Source organism: Momordica charantia (genome assembly GCF_013281855.1).
Source record: "Momordica charantia cultivar OHB3-1 chromosome 4 unlocalized genomic scaffold, Mcharantia_2.0 BLBB01000004.1, whole genome shotgun sequence".
In the NCBI taxonomy this organism is placed as follows: Eukaryota; Viridiplantae; Streptophyta; class Magnoliopsida; order Cucurbitales; family Cucurbitaceae; genus Momordica; species Momordica charantia.
The window spans coordinates 11939686-11957267 of NW_028275162.1; the positions used below are offsets into that span (position 1 = coordinate 11939686).

The 17582-nt window shown below is 41.0% G+C and overlaps 1 long non-coding RNA gene across 2 annotated transcripts; it reads left to right on the forward strand.

The window, feature by feature from the left end:
* The first annotated feature begins 1052 nt into the window (after positions 1–1052).
* LOC148211815 (uncharacterized) lies at positions 1053–4082 on the forward strand. Of its 2 annotated transcripts, none has more exons than XR_015790188.1 (2): positions 1053–1940; positions 3707–4082. It is a non-coding gene; the product is annotated as an uncharacterized LOC148211815 (long non-coding RNA). The 2 variants fall into 2 exon arrangements; XR_015790187.1 differs by having other exon boundaries at positions 1053–1811.
* The last annotated feature ends 13500 nt before the right edge of the window (positions 4083–17582 follow it).

Sequence of the window (17582 nt, forward strand, 5' to 3'; positions counted from 1 at the left end):
TGGTTTTCCTATTTTTCTCTTATTTGTAGTTGCCTTATTTTCACTAATGAATTGTGGAAGGAAAAATATTATTGGTAAGTAATTTTCCCAACAAGTGGTATCAGAGTTGAAGGTTGCAGTATCATTGGATCGAGTGGAAAGTCACTACTTCGAGGGGGTTTTGAGATTTAATAAGGAAAACTTCAGGTTTTGGAAGATGCAAGTAACGAATCTTCTTACATAAAAGAAGATACACAAAACTTTGAAGGAACGACGAGATAGGATGACAGACAAGGAATGAGTGGAGATGGTTGAACATGTCGTAACAATCATCAGGTTGTGCTTGACGATAAATGTGGCAAGTCACATGGTGAGTCAAAAATTAGCGATGGGACTAATGAAGGCGTTGATGGACAAATATGAAAAACCATGTAACGCCCCGCGTTACTCAGGTTAGCTTGCCCCGAGTTCCGGAAAATTTTATAACAAAATAGATTTTGTTTATTGATTTATTTATTTATTTCATTTTTTTAGGTTATTTGACTCATCAGTGATCTTTATTTAATTTAAGTGTGGCATCTCGGCTAATGTGTATTGTTACATAGTTTGTAACACCCCGCGTTCTCTGACTCGTTTATTTTAAAAGATAAATAGTGTCTTTGGATTTTTCCCTAAGTTGATAACTTTAATTCTTGGATTTTCTAACTTTGAAATTCTAATTTTTGGCTAAATTAGAATTAAGTTTAATTTCTTTGGATTAAGATAATTTAAGTTCTCGACCTGTGTAGGAGATTTTTAGTTAAATTCTAATTTCACGAGTTTTAGGATTTTCCTTCCTAAATTCTACTTTTCTTTGAATTATTATTCTTGGGTTTTAGAGTTGAAGTTAACTATTTTATTTCGGGTTGTTGGGGGGTTTATTTTATTTCTAAAGCATAATTAGTGGGCTTTTGTTTTGGACCATTGTAGTTTTAGTTGGGCCTCATTTAAGATTTGAGATTTGGGCTTTTGGTTTTAAAACAAAATAAAGAAAAAAAAAACCCTAAATCTATGTTGTTTTTTTTTCTTCTTCTTTTTCTTTTTCTTTCTTCTTCTTCTTCCTCTCGTTTGGAGCCGCCGCCCCCCTTCCCTTGCTTTTGTTCTCCGGCGAAGCAGCACGGCAGCGGCGAGCTTCCTTCCCGACGGCAGCGGCGAACGGTGGACCCTCCCGTCCCTCAACGACTCCGACGGCGGCGGCCTGTAGCAGCGTGCGGCGACGCGAAGAGCAGCGAACCGGCGCCACGGCGAACCACGAGCAGTCCCGACGACCCATCCAGCGACGGCGCGACCTTCTCTCCGGCGTCGTAGGCAGTAGCAGCTGCGGCGGGTGGCGACGACGATTGCCCAGGTCCGACACCTTCGGGCAGACCACGAGCGAGTCCGGTGGCGGCGACGCGTGACTGCTCTGATTCTCTCCAGATCCGGCTGCCTTGACGGCGGCTTTCCCCTCAACGTCGCGTCCTTCGGTGCCCCGTACCTGCAACACCTCTCCCCGACTCGGACAGAAGCGAACAGCTCGTGCTTGGCCCAGATCTGCGGCGTTTTCTTCCCCCCGGTGACCTTCGGTGTTGACCCATACCCAAACAGAGCTTGGTTAGTGTTACCCACCCCTTTCCGGCTTTGATTCGACGTTACCCACTCCTATTCGGACCCAAATCGTAGTTACCCATCGCATTTCGACATCGGATCAGCAAGATCAAGCATTTTCGAACTCCGTTTTGAAGTACCGAGCTTTTTCCACTTTGACCCAATTTTAACCCAATTGATTTTAGGGAATCATTGGGTGGAAGTTAGTAAGTAATGACTCACTTAGACCCGTTGTTGGATTTGATTTATGTGTTTATGTTTGGACTCTAACTCAAGGTTGTATCTATGGTTTTAGGAAGTTTTTGGTGGAGCTTAGGAGAGTTAGGTTCTTTGTTGTAAGTAGTTCTTACTTGGGGGATGTTTGTTGATTGAATATGTATGAATTGTGTGGTACTTTCGGTGTGTTTATTATTTATTAATATGTAAGTTAATAGGGGTTATTGAGATGGTTTCGTGTTTAACTTTGCTATACTTGAATATCTCATGTATTAAGAGTTTGTTGGGTATCATTTGAGGACTTCTAGTTGTTATTGTTGGGTTGCATCCCTGTTGTTTCTTTTGTTCCTTTCCTTTTACATATTAGGAAAATATCTTGTGTCATGATTATTGGATGTGCCTTGAAAGTTGCTGCTCGATATGGTTGGATGTGATTAAGCTTTGATGTTTGAAAGCATGTCTTGGGATTGAAAATGCACGTGATAGTTTTATGTTATTTAGTTTATGTTTGCTTAGTTGGAAGCTACCGGATTATCTTCTTGTTTTGTACGATGAAGAGCATGTTGGATAATTGTGTTTTGATTTGATGTGTGAATGGCTTGTCGATGCATTTGAAAGATTGGAATTGGTGGCCTATCGAGTAATGAAAATGTAACTCTTGTTTATGTTGGTTTATGTGCCTGAGTAGTGTTTCATGTCCGTCGGTGACAATAGTGGAAATTTTGTATTGTTGAGCTGCTGAGATCTGATGTGGAATGATGTATGTTGCAGGGAATGCTCGTTAAAGTGGACTTATTGTGAAGATGTTGTTGTCTGAATTTTGCATAAGATGTTTGGCGTGTCTGATGTGTTTATTTATGTCTAGCAATGCTTATTGAATACTGATGTTGGATGATTTCTTCGAATGTTGGATATTAAATGTTTGGATGAATTGTGTTGGGCGTGTTCTTAAAAGTTTTCTGAACCGCTATGTGAAATGTATGTTATGTGAAGCATGCCATAGGGTTATTTGTTGAAGCTTTTGTGTGCTCTATGTCGTGATCAGGTTGGTTGCTGTCAAACTTTGTGTTTTTGAGATCTGTGATGCATTGAAATCATACTAGTGGTTGTGTCGTGATGGGCATTGTGGTGGTTGCTGTTATTAGGGAAGTAGTACTGAAATCTTGGTTGGAGGCTAGATATGTTATGTGGAGTTATGAAAGTTATGAAGTGAATAGGTGAGTGTCAGGGCCTCGGGTATAAATGGTCGAGGGCTGATACGTCACTAATTGGGTATCGAGGCCTCGGGTATAAATGGTCGAGGGTCGATACACCAATATTGGATAAAGATGAGCGTCGAGGCCTCGGGTATAAATGGTCGGGGGTCGATGCGAGGAGTCTTTCGAAAGGAGAACTATTGGGGCCTTGGGTACAAATGGTCAAGGGCCAATAGACGGTGAAGTCATCGGGGCCTCGGGTATAAATGGTCGAGGGCCGATGCTGCAGGGTTGGGGCTCTGGGTATAAATGGTCAGGGGCCAACTCTGCTCGAAGGAGTTAACTGTGGAAGGCTAGAGTAGCTGTGATAAGCGTAGAGGTACTTGAGATGTTAGGGAATACCTTGAGATGTTAGGGAGACTAGAGGTGAGTACTGGTAGTTAATGTGTTCCTGGTTGTGGTTGTCATCGAATTTTATAGAATGTGTCTATGTTTGAACGCATAATGTGATGAAAAGCATGACAATGAATGTTTCATAATTTGGTTGAGCATGATGTGTGTGTGTTGATTCTTTAATAAGCATGACACGTTGTTCCTTGATAAGTATGTTGTTTGCGCGTGACCCTTCAGATAAGGGCTGCTTACTGAGTACTGTGGTTGTACTCATCCCTCTCTTTTTTCCCCTCCAGTTTGAAGGTATCAAGCTAGCTCTTGGGATGGTGATGGCGAGGAGGAGGCCTAATCGGAAAGACCATTAGCTATGCTGTGTGCAATTAATTTCTTTTAGTTAGGATAGTTGAGGCTACGTAATCTTGTAGTTGAGTTGTTAGTGGTTGGTTTTGTTTAGTTTATTGTCTAAAGGATGTTGTAAGGTTGCCGATTCATTATTCTTTTTAGAGCATTAATTTTGTTGTCTTCTTGAACTACGGGATTGTAACCTACCTAGGATTTTTATGAATACATTTGTTTAAGTTGATTGTACTTGAATTAGTTTTTGTTTCATTGCCATTCGAGATGTTAATATTCGTTTAGTGAATGGTTTATAGTTAGGAAAGGTTTCCTGGACAGGTTTGGTTAATGTGAAGTCGGCATTAAATGGTTTATCTGTATAGGAGGCTAGTTTCTCTTAAATCTTTAGGGTTGTTGTTCTAATTGTTCAAGCTCTCGTGAGTGTTAAAAATAGAGTAGCGCAGCGGATGCGTGGCAAGTTTATTGCTTAGTATTGTTGTGAAGGTACTTCTCCTGTTTATGTGAAAATTTTAGGTAGTCTTAGTAACGGTCCCTGTATGGAATTGGTGAAATTCCTGGGGCGTTACATAGTTAGTGGTGAGTTTAGGTGTACGGTTGTTTTATTTATTTATGAATTTTTGCCACTAAGGCGGATATGAGATGTTTCTGCTTTTTTAAATTGCCTACAGAGGGCGAAGTCCTGACAGTTTGTGGCATTTGTATTTCTGACAGAACGTATGGGAGTCGAAGTTTCATTTCATTTAAATTATTTTTCCAGGGAGTTGCTTATCGCGTGTTTAGAGTTAAAGCTAGCCAGGTAAATTATTTAGCGTTGCCTAGGATGATATATATAAAATCTTGGGGCGTTACAAACCATCTGTCAATAGCAAGGTAGATCTCATCACGAGATACTTTAACATTCATATGGAGGAAGGTATGTTAGTGAACTCCCAAATCAATGAGGTCACTCAACTAATGAACCAATTGGAGTCGATGGAAATCACATTTTCAGAGTATGTGAAGGTTATAAAGTTGTTGTCTTCTTTGCTTGACAGTTAGAAAACGATGAAGACGACAGTGTCAAATTAGTTGGGGATAAAAGTCATAAATTTTCAGATATATGTGCTGTTGCAATTGGGGAGGAGATTCGTAGGAAAAGAAGTGGAAAGAATTCTACATCCACTTCTAGTGGGGAAAACTCTATGAAGTCTACATTGGTAACTCAGAGCAAAGGCAAAGGGAAGATGAGATATGGGAAACAGTAGGTACATGACCAGAGGACTGGGACCAGTGAGGTTGAATGTTTTTACTGCCATAAGAAGGACCACTTCAAGAAACACTACAAGAAGCTTAAAGAGGTTCAAGCAAGGAAATACAGACAAATGTTTTATCAGATTACATGTTGTTAGCATGCCTTCAGAGTGATACGACATTTGTGGATCTGTCATCAAAATGGATAGTGAATAGTGTAGCATCGATGCATGTATCTGCAGATAAGAGTTGGTTCATGTCCTTCACTACAGGCAGTCATGGCATCATGAGGACATGGAATGGGAGACTCTTCAAGGTTAGAGGAATTGGGGAGGTGCATCTGAGATTTGATAGTCGGATCGAATTAGTTTTGCATTGTGTCAGGTATATACCCAATTTTAGGATGAATTTGATATCAGTGGGGAAGCTAGATGACGAAGGTTACAAAAGTGGGTTTATAGAAAACATGTGGTAGTTCATGAGGGGATCTGGGGTAGTGGTTGTTGGCCATAGAGAAGCTTCGGTGTATCTTTTGAGGTTTGGCTTTGCTAGAGGTTCAGAGAGACGAGTTATGTACAGGGATGAGAATTGTTTAAAGGGAGAATTGAAAAAATTAGCAGCATTGACATTTAGGATAGATCGGGAGAACCTGCCATCAGTTCAAGTAATACAGTTAGGAAGTAAAGGAAAAGGAAAAGGGAAGAGCTGAGTGAGGTGTTCAGTAGACTGTCAGGATAAAGCCTAGTTGTCAGACGGTTGATGACTGATGAAGTTACATAGGCAAAATAGTGCTTTGAGAAAGACTATAGTTGGTGCTGAGGTCGAGGGTGAGGTCTCTACAGTGACAACGAACTTTGGTGGGAATGCCAAGTCATCGGAGGGGAAATCTTTCTTCAGGAGTCGTTAGGTACGAGTGAATAATGAAGCATTGGGGACCACTTAGTTCGAGTGGGAGTACGTGGCTGAGTCTGTAACGTTTGGGAGACAAGACCACATAGGATTGCTCAACCTTAGGGCAATCATATATGGAGCCTTGGTTGGTGTCAAGAAGATATTAGAACATGTCGATGCAGTGGGAGTTCAGCCTTGGTTGTATTAATATTCATGGGGTTCCATCTCATAACCAATTGGCTACTCTTCAAGTGACGTTCTAATCCAAGGCTTCTAACTAGAGGCACCACTTGTGATTTCCAAAGCAGATAATTTGTGAGACTCAACTCCGATGAAATTAAACTTGAGCACTGATTAAAGGCTTGGATTGTAAGTGTTGTTTCATTGGCCATGAGTTCTTTGTAAACTAATTCTTCTGTAAGCTAGGATTGAAAGGATATATCTAACCTGAAGCTCTCACCCTCATGTAAGCTCTGATTCTATGAAAGATGATGAATCCTTAATCAATTTACAAAGGAATAACTATTCTGATACCATATTAATATTCATGGGGTTCCATCTCCAAACCAATTGGCAATGAGAGGAGTAGCTAATGTCTATTATAAACCATTGTAAGGTTCCTTTTTTTATCAATGTGGGATCCTTAATATGCCCCCTCAAGATCGTGGCTCTTCTGACTCATCGATCTTGGCCGAATCCCATTTTTGGATCGGATGCTTGTTTGAGCTGGTTGGACTTGATACCATATTAATATTCATGGGGTTCCATCTCAAAACCAATTGGCAATGAGATGAGTAACTCATGTATATTATAAACGTATGTTAGGTGTCCTCTCTTTTCAATGTAGGATCCTTAACATTCCCCCTCAAGATCGCGGCTCTTTTGACTCATCGATCTTGGTCGGATCCCATTTTTTGACTGGATGCTCGTTTTAGCTTTTGGACTCATCCAAGCACAGCGCAGCCAAGAGGGTCCAAGATTGCTTTGTCGAATGGACTGACCTTTTAGAAAGTAGTAGAATGTTGGGTTAGCTCTGCCTTGTTGTGATAGGGGGCTGAGAGGAACTGCTAAAAAATGTCTTACGGAGAGTCTAAGCTGAAGCAAACATGAATCCACTAAACCCAAACGGGGTTTCTGTTGCTACTAACCTTGAGGTAGAAGTGCCCCCTCTCAATGTTGTATTACTAGCAGATGACATCTGTTGGGTGTGTTGCCATAAACTCGTAGTTTGTATTTATGTAAAAACAAATGTATATTCAATAAATTTGTAGTTGAATTCATAGCATGCATTGTCCAAAATCCAATAAACTAAACATCCAAGGTTATTTTCATGTAACCGAGATAGTATATATTTGATATACCCCTGATATATGAGGTATATATTTGATATACCCCTGATATATGAGGTATATATTTGATATATCCTTGAGATACGAGTGGATAATGTCCCGTGAATAACCTAAAGGATCTATAGTATATGGATAAGGCTGGGTACCTTATCCTGGGAACACTATGGATACGGCCCACTTTGTAAATGTTACAGACGACTCGATCAAGGTTGTTCGTGTGGAGACATGCGAGTGGGGTATCCTATACAATGAGTTTGTATAAGACCAGACCGCAAAATAGTCAATCTTTAGATGTAATACCGTTAACTAACAGATTGCTATTTCTTAGGATGGCCAGATAACTCATTCTCAATCCTGAGTGAGTTATGGACTCCTGCCCGTGAGGGCTCTTCCTTTGATCTGTATGGGTGAGAGTGACCCGAGTTGCCTACTCAATATTCCTACCATTTTGGGGATGAGACCGAGTGAGTAGCTGGGAACATAATTTCACAAGATGGAATTCACTCCTCTCCGACTTTAGGGGAGTAGATGAGTGTTCCCTTAAATGCTGACTCTGGGACTTGAACAAGGGGCTCCACCCACTCACTGGCCCGAGAGGGACTTCCAGTTATTAGTCGGACCATAACCGGGTTGTTCATTAGAGGAGCAGTGGTATTTAAGGAGCAAGATGTAACACAGGGGTAAAATGGTAATTTGACCCATCTATGATTACGAACACTCGTGAATGATTGAATTGTCATTTATGTTCATATATCCGTGGACACGAAAACATTCTGCAGTGAGAAGAGTGCAACTGCGGGTCTTTAGTGGAGTGACCCGTAGTTAACGAATGTTGATTAACTCGGTCAACGAGTTTGACCGATTGATCTCGTATCGTTTGAGCTTTTTATTTGTAGGTCCATTAGGTCCCTTTGCTAGCTCATAATGGGTAAAACGAGGATCAAGTTTTTGGAAGAATTTAAACTGTTCCAATGGCTCAAAGGAATATATGTATATTGATACATTATAATATATAGTTAATTCTAAATTAAAACTATATATTATGAAATAAATTATTTGAATGAGATTCAAATAAAATTAATATGAATATGATTCATATTGAAAGTATAGGTTAAAAATAATGTACATAAGATGTACATTACAACTATAGGTTATATGAGAGAAATACTATAGAATATGATTCTATTTTTGTAATAAATAATTAAGTGTTGATTATTTATTTGATATATATATATATATATATATATATATATTAATTGTTAATTAGATTAATAATTAATAATTATTTATAAATTAATATGATTAATTAATTAATTAAATATATGTATATTAATTATATATATATTACTTATTATTATTTATTAATAATTTTAATTAATATATAACTCCCTTGCAAAAATGCAGGGGGGTGGGGAGTTAAGTGACGCACCCCACGTCACTGTGTTTGTTTTTGGTTTATTGCATAAAAGTTCTGCAAAAATAGAACAAGGAAAACACAAAGAATTCCCAGCATCTCTCTCCTGCTATCTCTCAATTCTTCCTCTCGTTCCAAAGAAATGCTCCCATAAACGTGTTCTCGTGACCTAAAAGAATAGCTCGGAAGATTCGGTGGTGGTGTTCAGGTGGAAATTAACTTGAAGACGAGTTCTTCAAAGGTAAAAACATTTTTCCCCTATATTTTCAATTTTGAACATTTGTTTTTGTTTTCTCAAAAAATCATGAACGAAGATCCGCTTCCGCTCCGGGATTCACCATTAACATCGACAGATAAATTAGGGCGTATGCAGCTCCAACATTTTATAATTTCAACCCAGTAATCACGGAGCCAGAATTGTAGCCCCAAAATTTTAGCTTAAGCCAGTTATGTTTCAGATGCTCCAGACAGTGGGTCAGTTTCACGGACATCCTACGGAGGACCCGCATCAGCATCTGAAGTTTTTTTTTATGGGAGTTTGCAATTCTTTTAAGGATGAAGGATGCAGCAAGTGATGTGGCTTAAGTTGTAACGCCCCGAGTCCCTCAGGTTAGTTGGTCTCGAATCAGGAGATTTTTCATTTAATTTCTAAATTAATTGTTAAATTAAATTTATACATATTCATCGGGCTCTAAACTCCAATTAAATTTATATTCGCCGGACTTCGTGTAGTGGGCCTTGTTTTAAGATGGAATGGACTCCTTTCTCCTCTTGGGCTTGGATATATTGGGCTTTTGGGTTGGGTTGGTTTTAAAACAAAAAGAAAGAAAAACAAAAGGAAAAAAAAACCTAGACTCCATCTTCTCCTTCCTTCTCCTTCACGTGGATAGCAGCCCCCCCCCCCTCAGTTCACTTTCCCTCACCGGCGACCTTACCTCACGGCGGCGAGTTCGTCAGCAGCGGGCACGGCAGCATCGCGGCGGAGCAGCAACCATCTTCCCGCTGCTTTGCGGCGTTTTCCGGCGTGGGTATCACGTTCTCGAACCGGCGGCGCGACCTCCCCAACATCCCGGCGGTCTGTAGCAGCGGTGGCGCGTCCCGGCGGTCTGCAACGAACCAGTGCCGCACCTCCTCGCGGCGGCACACGGCGACAGGCCAGATCTGCGGCAGTGCACGGCGAGCGGGTGGTACAGCGACGAAATGGCGGCAACCTGCTGCTACAATCCGATGAACGACAACTCCAGCGGCGGGATTTGTACGTTACAACGGTGTTTAGGACGTTTGAAGGTGACCCACATCCGTTCGAAGCTCGATTTAGGCTACCCACACCTTGGCGAGCTAGATCTAGGTGACCCACATCTATACGAAGTCGGTTGTGGTGGTAATGCGTCATTCGAACCCTTTTAGAGTTGATTTCGAAGGCAAAATAGCGTACGTAACGTTCTGTATTTTCTGTTTTGGTGTGCTTAGGTGTGAGGTCAAACCAAAACTTAAGGGCGCGATTGTGTGTAAGTAGACAAGGGGCGTGTGCGTGCGTTGATGTATGCTAAATGGTCCCTAACGTGATGGTTTTGCAGCATTGTGCTAAATAATTCTCATTGCGTTAGTCGATGTGCTTGAAGTTGTGTTGAATGTTTGTCGATGAAAATGGTGGGATTTTTCTACTTTGCTAAACGATTGAGTATTGCTGCGGTAATGTTGGTTGCCTGGATATGCATGTTTTTTTCGGCGTGTTTTTGTGAGCTATTATCCTTAGAAATACTTGTTAAATAATGATGTAGGATATTGAGCGTGATTGGGTTATTATCTCGTTTTTAAAAGTTGTCTATGTTGTGGAAGCATGTTGAATTGTACTTGTGAGTTGAAAGATACAGGGTTAGTGGTATAAGAAAGTTTATGGTAAGACTCTGGTGAAAGTTGGATTCTTGATAGGAATGAAAGAGTGGGTGTCAGGGCCTCGGATATAAATGGTCGAGGGCTAATACGCCACTAATGGAGTGAATGAGTGAGTGTCAGGGCCTCGGGTATAAATGGTCGGGGGCTGATGCATCACTAATGGAGTATCGAGGCTTTGGGTATAAATGGTCGAGGGTCGATACGAGGAGTCCTTTGGGAGGAAGACTATTGGGGCCTTGGGTATAAATGGTCAAGGGCCAATAGATGGTGAAGTCATCGGGGCCTCGGGTATAAATGGTCGAGGGCCGATGCAGCAGTCTCAGGGCTCTGGGTATAAATGGTCAGGGGCCGACTCTACTCGAAGGAGATAACTGTGGGAGGTTAGGATAACTGTGATAAGCGTAGGGGTACTTGTGATGTTAGGGAGACTAGAGGTTGGTTGTTAACGTGCTTCCTGGCTGTAGTTGTCACTAAATTTCATGGGATGTGTTTATGTTTGAATGCATGATGTATTGAAAAGCATGACTACATTGTGCTTCCTGGTTGTGGTTGTCACTAAATTTTATGAAATGTGTTTATGTTTGAATGCATGATGTATTGAAAAGCATGACTACGAATGTTTCTTGTCATAGTTGAGTATGATGTGTGTGTGTGGTGAGGGCTACTTACGGAGTATATTTAATATACTCACCCCCCCTCTACAATGATTGTTTCAGGTGAAGGACTCGTGGGCGACCATGGTGATGGGACGGAGGAGACATGACGAGCGAGGACCATAGGCTGCTTAGTCACTCTTGCTTAGTTTAAGTTATTAGTTAAGACCTTATGTTATGGTCAATAAACCATTTGTTTGTATTTGATTTATTGGGAGGTTCCCACTGGTTGTTAATTTCATTTCGGGATAGGTGCCTATTTTAGTTTTCTTCCATTTGTTGAGTTTTGCCTAGTTGAATAATAAAATTGCCTCGTGAGGTGGCCCACGATTGTTGTTGATCGATATTCTATCTAATTTATGTATTGTTGAATTGATGAAAAGTGGAACTTGATTTTATATCTTTGTTGCATAGGGAGTTGGCATGACGTATTTGGGGTTAAGTTTAATTAGTTGAGTAGTTGACGTGACTAGAAGTGTGTGGGAAATTCTGGGGCGTTACATAAGTTGTTCCCTTATTCACTCAGAGATGAAGTGAGGACTTGGTTGGAGTCACTCCCTTCAGAATCAAGTACAAGCCGGGACGACTTGGCGAGAAAGTTTTTGATGAAGTACTTCCCACCAAGCAAAAAAGCTAAGTACAGAAGTGAAAATTAACAAAAATGCCCTTACCATGGGATCCCAAGATGCATCCAGATCGAAACATACTATAATGGATTGGACGATGCCACCCGTCTTGTCATCGATGCATCAGCAAATGGGGCTTTGCTAGCAAAACCTTATGCTGAAGCATTCAATATCTTAGAGAGGATATCGTCGAACAATCATTCATGGTTTGACCATAGAGCCATCCAAGGAAGAGGAAGCAAGGGAATGAACGAATCAGAGTCTTTCACCTCCTTAAATTCAAAGATTGAGAATTTGTCAGATTTGGTTATGAGGAGTGTGACGCAGCAAAACACATCTGGAGCATTTGTTTGGTAAGGCAAATGTTAGCCACATCCAAGAGATTTCTTGCTCTTTTTGCGAAGGAGATCACCATTACAATAATTGCCCTGGCAATCCAGAGTCAATGAACTACTTGGGTAATCCTTATAACAGTAGGAACAGCTATACTCCAATACGTACAATCCAGGCTGGAGAAACCATCCCAACTTATGCTGGAGCGAAAACCAGGGAGGAAATAATGCTGGTACATCTAATGCTCCAGCATATCAGCAAAAAGGAGGTTATCCTCCAGGCTTCTCAAACCAAGGTCGGGTAGTAATGCAAAGATCATCTGAAGCATCATTCGCATCTTTGGAGAATCTAATGAAGAAGTATATGGAAAAGAATGACACCACGGTGCAAAGTTAGGCAGCAAAGCTGAGGAATCTGGAAATGCAGGTGGGTTATTTGGCAACAGATCTGAAGAGTAGACCTTATAGAGCGCGACCTAGTAATACTGAGGTGACCAAGAGGGATGGGAATGAGCAATGTAATGCTCTGACATTGTGGAATGGCAAGACATTGCAGATAAAAGCCCTTCCACCTAAGGAGACCCCTAATTGTCAATTTCAAAAATCTAGATCAAATAGCACAATCCCAAGGAATGATTAGAATAAGGTTACCTTGTTAATCGAATACCAAGAGGCAAGGAGAACTAGTTCCCTACTAAATGTTGAACACTCCACAAGAGAGGTTGATCAAACTCATCTTAAATATTCCAAGTTTGCAACCTAGATCAAGGATTACAAAATTCAAGCGCTCTTTGGTTGGCTTGAAAGAAGTGGCTCAAAGGCTCAAATTTCCATTAAAACTGAATTGTCCTCGTACAACGTAAATGATAAGTTTATATATGGCTTACCGATAAAAATAACCTAGGTGGCATCAAATACTAAAATCCTAATTTATTTTGGTAAAAATAAATAAATAAAATAACTAACTAAAAATAATTAAATAAGTATTAAGGTCAATATTAGCCCAAAATAAAGAAACTACAAGCTTAATTGGCTAAGCCTCTGACAAAAGTTAAAATAAACGAAATTAACACAATCATCAAGTTTGTATATTCAATGAAGTTTGATGGTACTCTCACTGGTTCATATCACAACCAGAACACCTGTAATCATGCCAGTCAAGTTAATGAACAATAGCGAGCAGATAGTGGAACTGCAAAGCAACACAAGCGAAGAGGTAAACCCAATAGAAGCCAGGGCAACCAAAGCAGAAGCATCACATCTGCACATGATTGGAAAACAGAAACAGCCAGAGCATGAAAATGCTCTAGCCGAGTATCGACCCGCATCACCATACCCAAAGCGGCTGTAAAAGAAAGAGCAGGATGTGCAATTTAGAAAGTTCCTTGATGTGCTGAAACAGCTGCATGTCAACATACCGCTGGTGGAAGCATTGAATCAAATGCCGACTTATGTGCGCTTCCTTAAGGACATTCTCACAAAGAAAAGAAATGTGGGAGAATACGAAACAGTGGCATTAACTAAGGCCTGCAGCACTATCCTCACAAGCAAAATTCCAGAAAAGATGAAAGATCCTGGGAGCTTTACCATACCCGTTGCATTGGAGGACAGAAGATAAGACAAGCGTTATGTGATTTAGGAGCGAGTATCAATCTCATGCCCTTACCCATCTATAGGAAGTTGGGGATGGGAGAAGCGCGGCCGACAACAGTCATATTGCAGTTAGCAGACCGATCAATCACACATCCTGAAGGAAAAATCGAGGATGTTTTAGTGCAAGTAGATAAATTTATTTTCCCTACTTACTTTATTATTTTGGACTATGATGCGGATAAGGAGGTTCCTATCATTATGGGAAGACCATTCCTTTCAACTGGAAGAGCGCTTGTGGATGTCTAAAAAGGCGAGCTGAAAATACGCGTTCAAGATTAGGAAGTGAAGTTCTCAGTTTATGAGTCCATGAAGTTTCCTGCTGAATCAGAATAATTCACAGTGTTGAAGATTTTGGATGAAGCTTTAATAGAGGAATCGAGTGCAGAAGCAATGCTGGAGCATTGTGTAAGTAAGGATGCTAGAGCTCAAGAAGGTTGTGGTGATGAGAATAAAGCGATGATGGTAAAGGAAGATGCTACCGTTGAGATAGAGACCCCAGCATCGGGAGAAAAGTATAGAAATATTGAGCCGTCAGATGCCCCAGCACAACATGTGTTTGGGGGTAAAAATACCTTGGACACGTGGAGGACGCTTATTGGTGTTCAAGAATTAAAATATCCCAGGTCCACCTCGAACCTGCCGAAGAGGTCGGGTTCGCCCATTGGAAAAAGGCTAAGTATACATGGCCAAGTTCGATCTGATTGGGGTTCGATCTACTTGGAACCCGACAGGTCCAACATGAGAAAAAACATGTAACCACCGGTCGTGAGTACTGTCGGATCCACCACCTATAAATAGAAGGCCTCATTTCACGCTCAGGTATCGAATCTCACCTCGAACTAAATACTGAGTCCGACCTATACTGACTTGAGCGTCAGAGAGTTTACCCTCTTGTACATTTTCACTCTTGAGTTCAGGTTGAGCCGGGGTCCGGGTTCGAGCTTGGTTCATAGAACAGTGTTGTGCAATCCCTTGCATAAAAAACATGCAAAAGTTAGTAAGGGTCAACCAAGTGGAGAGAAGGCAGATGCTCTAGCATCTTGTGCCGTCAATAAAAAACAGAGTCTTACAGCCTCGATGGATAAAGTGCACATCATTGTAGAGGGAAAACCAGCAAACTTACCTAAAAAAGAGACACCTGACATCAACCTGACTCTAAAAGGTTAATAAGCAAGGACGAGGAGACCAAAAAGAGAGTTGGAAGCATCATGCATCAAAGAGAAAAAGGCAAAACCTTCCAAGTCATCGGCCAAGGTACGAATCGAGCAAGCAGGAGCAACTCCAGTCACCACTACCAAGAAAAACAAAAAGGTAAAAAAGAGAAATTTCGATTCTCCAACTGAGGGGAAGAGGTATGTTGCAGCTATTTCACAGGAGCATGCCCCAGCAACAAAGAGAGGGAAGAAGACAATAGATCCAGAGAGGAAGATCAACTCACAGGCGACTCCTTCGATGAGAAAGAAGGCAAAAAACATTGACATGCTTGACCCGCGAGAGGGAAGTTCCTTTCCTTTTTGCGCTGACTTGCTATGAAAAATGACCCCCCCCCCCACCGGTTGTTGTTACTTTTTATTTTCCTTAGTCTAGTTTAGTTCAGTTTTAATGTCTGCATTTTAAATTTTTGTCTTTCAAATATATCTTTGCATTTTTTTTTGTAGTTCAGTATGTGAATCCACCCTGAAAGAATGAAAAAGAAAGTTGTTAGCAATCATGTGTTCTCAACATCTACCCTTTGCCCTGCCCTGTATGTAGTCTTGATGCTAGAGCCTGTTAGTGCGCAGTTTTCCCTATTGATGCTGGAGCATTTTAATGAGTGTTAGCCTTCTTTTGTTGACCCTCTGGTTCATGTTTGCCTGTCAATGCCTTAGCATCCCTCTCGTAGTACTTGCCCCAGGTAGCGCCTACCCTAGGGAGGAATTTCAATGGCTATCTATCCAAAGCCAACCCTTATCTTTGTATAGCTAGCATGGACCTTTTCTATTAGATCCCCTTAATTGTTAGCATTAGCCCTCCATACTCATGTCTATATCGTAATGGCGAAGATCCTTGTACTTCTCATTACTTTTGCTTTAAGTGTAGGGGTGTGCTGTCGCTTTAAATTCTGGATGTCCTTAGCTGCATTGAGAACAATGCAACCTTTTAAGTTCGAGGGAATGAATTTTCAGTGCTTATACCTTTATTAGTATTTTATACAACCATGAATCTTTCTAATTCTGTAATTCAGGCCTTATAAAAAAAATAATAATAATCAATTAAAGAGGGGCTAGTACCCGGCATTCAGAGCATAAAGAGGTTGCATGATTAGGAAGAGCAAGAAGCCCATGGTTAAAGAAGCCCAAGTTGGCAGTGCAAAGGCTAAAGGTTTAGGCTAGTGAAAGGGGCTTGAGATAGGAATCTGTTGGAGAAGTAAGCTTGAGGTTGGGAAGTAGAAGGAAGCTAGAGTTGGGCAGAAAATAGCATCTTCCAAAATGTGAACAAATCTAAGCTGCTTTCATTTCTTTGCTCCAGCCGAAGCACTATAACAGAGTATGTAAGTTCTAGCGGTTTTGATCAAAATGAAAGGTTAAGGCATAGGGTTGGATGCTTGAAGTACAGGTTTTTGACATTCTTCTTTTGCGAACAAAGGTAAAGTGCATGCTTTTGCTTGGGGACAAGCAAGATTTTAAGTTTGGGGGTGTGATAACTCTCCAAAAGAGGGTTATTATAGTGTATATTTGAGTGATTTTATATAAAGAAATGTCAAAGTGTATCGATTTTAGCTTGTAAACATCATGAAAAATCTTATAAACCGAACTTCGAGCTAAAGTCCCAAGTCTTGAATACTTTGGCTAAAAATTGTGTTAAACTCTCTTATTTTTGGCTTAATTGCGCATATCTGGAAAGAGAAGACAAGGCATGAAGAAAGCGCTGAGCCCAGAAAAGAGTAGATGAAGCATGTTCAAGACAGGGCAGAAGAGAGTTGGAGCAAACAATTGCTGGAGCATGGATTTACTGCGCAGTAACAGCCCAGACACGGGAATTACAGTGTCCGTACAACTTTCAGCCGAGTGCCCTAAAAATGAAACGCGATATACAAGGGGTATGTTGCCCTAGCCTCCACACACATATCCTAAGAGAGACAAAAATTTGAGAGCTGAAAAGACAAGAGGAGGAAATATCTCCATTTTCGGGGCGAGAGCTGACGACAGAAAGAGGAGGCTCACCTGCTTCGACGAGCTGTCTGCTTCTTCTTCTCTGCTTCCTTTTGCTACTTCCCTAAAATGGGTTGTATTCTCCTTTTTTCCATTTTGTTTTCTTCGCCCATGTTGAGCTAACCCCCATCTTGGGGGAGATTTACATGTTGTAACTAACTTGATACCGAACCTCTAGCTGCTGCATCTATTTTTAAATAAAGTTGTTTTGTATTTCCTCAATCTTGCATGACATTGTTGGCCACTCTGTCGTGTTTGCTAGCTTTTGTATTGACCCGGGAGGGCTTATGGGTGCTGATTTGTTTTATTTGTGATTAGCGTTTTTCTATAGCTTTAGGGATACTCAGGAATGGGGTCCCCTAATCTTGCCTAGAGCTTGCGTTTATTGCTTAGGTATTTAGCAACGGAAGTTGTACTTACTCATGTTTGGGGTGTCTCGGAAGGGAACCGAGTCGAGTTGGACATTAATAGATGTTAGTAAGCTAGAGGGTAGGTTGATAACCTGTGAAAGTATGTTGAATCTCCCCCACTTTTTCATATCTGTTACCCCTCATTTTCGCTATTCTGTGCTGTAACTTCT